The sequence below is a fragment of the Microtus ochrogaster genome, linkage group LG1, assembly GCF_000317375.1.
Source record: "Microtus ochrogaster isolate Prairie Vole_2 linkage group LG1, MicOch1.0, whole genome shotgun sequence".
Classification (NCBI taxonomy): Eukaryota; Metazoa; Chordata; class Mammalia; order Rodentia; family Cricetidae; genus Microtus; species Microtus ochrogaster.
This window is the reverse complement of record NC_022027.1, coordinates 41,290,175-41,293,635: the sequence shown is the minus strand read 5'-3', so window position 1 is coordinate 41,293,635 and position 3,461 is coordinate 41,290,175.

The following is a 3,461-nucleotide window of genomic DNA, read 5'->3' as shown; positions in this document are numbered from 1 at the left end:
CTTCGTATATCATACAGGCAAAAGTTGAGAGCATGGGAGAGGGTGGAAGAGGGAGGGGGAGAGAGGTGAGAAGGGGAGAGTTGGAGAGAGCTTGCGGGCGTGGATTGGTTGAGATGGAGGATGGATTTGGGAGCAGAGAAAGAGATATCTTAATTGAGGGAGCCATTTTGGGGTTGTCAAGAGGCTTGGCTCTGGAGGGGTTCCCAGGGGTCCACAGGGATAACCCCAGCTAGGACCCTGGGCAGTGGAGGAGACGGTGCCTGAACTGGCCTTGTCCTGTAGTCAGACTGATGACTATCTTGAATATCACCATAGAACCTTCGTTCAGCGACAGATGGAGACAGAGACAGAGATCCACATGGGAGCACTGGACTGAGCTCACAAGGTCCAGTTGAAGAGGAGAAGGAGGGAGAATATGAGCAAGAAAGTCAAGACCATGAGAGGTTGGTTCACCCACTGAGACAATGTGCCTGAGCTAGTGGGAGCTCACCAACTCCAGCTGGACTGGGAACGAACGAAAATGGGATCAAACTGGACCCTCTGAATGTGGCTGACAATTGGGGCAGACTGAGAGACCAATGATAATGGCACTGGGATTTGTCTCTACTGCATGTACTGGCTTTTTGGGATCCTATTCTCTTTGGATGCATACCTTCCTAAGCTTGGATATAGGGTGGAGGGCCTTGGAATTCCCACAGGGCAGGGTGCCTTGCCCTGTCTTAGGAATGGAGAGGAAAGGGTGTGTGTGTGGGGGGGGAGCAGAAGGGATGTGAGAGGGGGAGGAAGTGGGAATTTTGATTGGTATTATTTATAATGTAATAAAAAAGAGAAAAACAATAAAAAAGATTGAGGCAGGAGTATCATTTATCATCATACTTCCAGTAAAAGAGCACTAATTTAATTATGGGGAAAATCAACAAATAGAAATATAAGATACATAGATTGTGTATTTTCAGACTATGTGACTATTGAAGGTTTTTTTATTTTATTTTATTTTGGTTTTTCGAGACAGGGTTTCTCTGTGGTTTTGGAGCCTGTCCTGGAACTAGCTCATGTAGACTCAGAGACCTAAGTCACCACGCAGCAAGGAACCGTGCCAGGAAATGCGGCAGTCATGCGTACACTTGAAAAATTTCCAAGTTGTGACATGCAGTAAACTCCACTATGGCAGGAGTACTACAAAAAACTGCTTAGGTAAAAGCATGCCAAGCTGGCAGGGTAGAGAGACTTTCTGGGCCATGGACTGGCTAGGCCATTAGGCCAACCACCCGGTAGGCATGGAGTTCAAATCCATATGGTCACCAAATGAAGAAAGATGATTAAAAGAAATCCCACACTACCTCAGAATTGAGAAATAGATGGTTATTTATTTAGGGGTAGACTCACAAATCAGAATCCTCTGCTTGAACAGAGATCAGAAACCAAATCCCACAACCAGAAAGAAGAGGCTGGATGTATGCTCTGCATCAGCTTATATAGTATAAGAGGCCATGACCCAGTGGGTGGGTAACCACTGGCTGTGAGACTTCCTGTAGCAGGATGGAGTGGAATAATTTGAAAGAATGAGAAGGGGGAAAAGTGGGAACTTTAATTAGTATATATAATGAAAAAAGACAGTTTGTTTTATTTTTAAAAAATAAAATTAAAAATGAGCAACCCCCCAAAAAAAAACAAGAAAACAAAATAAAAACCATCCTCAAAAGAAATGAAACAAACACCAAACTTGGAAAAATAAAAATAAAATCTTGAGAAGTCCATTATATTTTGGTCAATTACTTCAGAACACAAGGCCTGTTGTGGAGTGGCTAATTTGCCCAATGTTACTCTCTTAGAGAAAACTCATTTTCCTTCCCCCTATAAGGTATAAGTGACAGTTCAGTAGTTAACCTTCACCCTAGTGGCTAGGTTTTTATTCATCTATTCATTCATTTTTTTAAACATAAAAACTAAAATATAATAGGGTAAAACAAACACTATCACATTGAAGTTGGACAAGATAAACCAACAGAAGAAAAAGAGCCCTAGAGAAGGGTACAAAGATCAGAGAAATAGTTACTTGTGTCCTAGGAATCCCATAAAAACACTATTTTCAATAAAAAGAAAAATATATATGTAAACATCATTCTTTGAAATAGTTCAGTGGATTAAGTTGTTAATTGGAAATCCTTATGTATATATTTTGTTTCAATGGACAACCTAATATCATTGGAATGTGGATGTCAAATTTAAATAAGAATAGTAGACTTATAAGACTTGCAGGAGTTAATTTTGGAAATGTTGATATCAGAAATTACTTAATAATGAGAATCATATAATTCTTAAAACAATGACTAAGATGTATAGTCCTAGTCTGCAGTTCTGACTCAGCCACAGAAGTAAGATGTGACTGCCTCGCTGAATAAGGTACCGAGCCACGTGGCTCTAGCATAGACAAGAATAATGGACTAATATAAGTTATAAGAGTTAATAAGAAACCTGAGCTAATAGGCCAATCAATTTATAACTAATTTAGATCTCTGTGTGATTTCTTTGGGACTTAATGATTGTGTAAACCAGGCAGGACAGAAATTCAGACAACAGAATGGTGCCCATGTTCACAACTGTATCTACATAAAGCCTGAGAGAGCTTGAGGGGTATTTCTAGACAGAAAAGAATAAAGTTAAGCACAGTTTATTGATAGCAGCATTTTTTTCAGGTGGGCTCTGTTTGTTAGAGACAAATGTGTCTCATTTAAGGGAGGCTTCCTGACTCAGATTTAGCTGTAAAACCTTGTAGCTCTTTTAAGAGGACCTGTCACTAAACACTTAAATGGTATTGTTGAAAAGCTGACTGCATGCTTTTTGGTTTTCAGCCGCAGCAGGAAAAAAGCCATGCTGCTTTAAAATGCCAGCTTTCTAGGCCATCCTGCCAATGCAAGCTCTGACTCTTTCAGGAAGGAGGTCTGGCTACAGAGCATTTGAGTGTGGTTTGTAAGCAGACTGATGCAGCTTGCTGCTGGCGGGGACCTTGAAACACTGTAGAATTGTGGCATAAACATGGCTATACCTGGTACCTCTGCCATGAAGCTGGAATCACAGAAAGCTAAGGAATGGGGTGAATCCAGTCATCAAATCCACAGCTTTAATCCTCTCCATATTGCTTTGCAAATTAAAGACTCACGTGATCAGAAAAAGAGAGATATACAGTAAAGATAGAGTCAAAGGAAAAGAAAACCTCTAAATGGTTTACAGTGTGTTTAAATATATATACAGGCTTGGGAGAGAAAAGAAAAAGTTAAAGTCCTTAAAATAAAACAGAAAGAGAGTAGTTGGGTGTTATTGCACACACCTTTAATCCCAACACTTGGGAGACAGAGGCAGACAGACCTCTGTGAGTTCAAGATGTGGTGGCACACACCTTTAATCCCAGTGCTTGGGAGGCAAAGACAGGCAGATCTCTGTGAGTTCAAGGACAGCCTGGC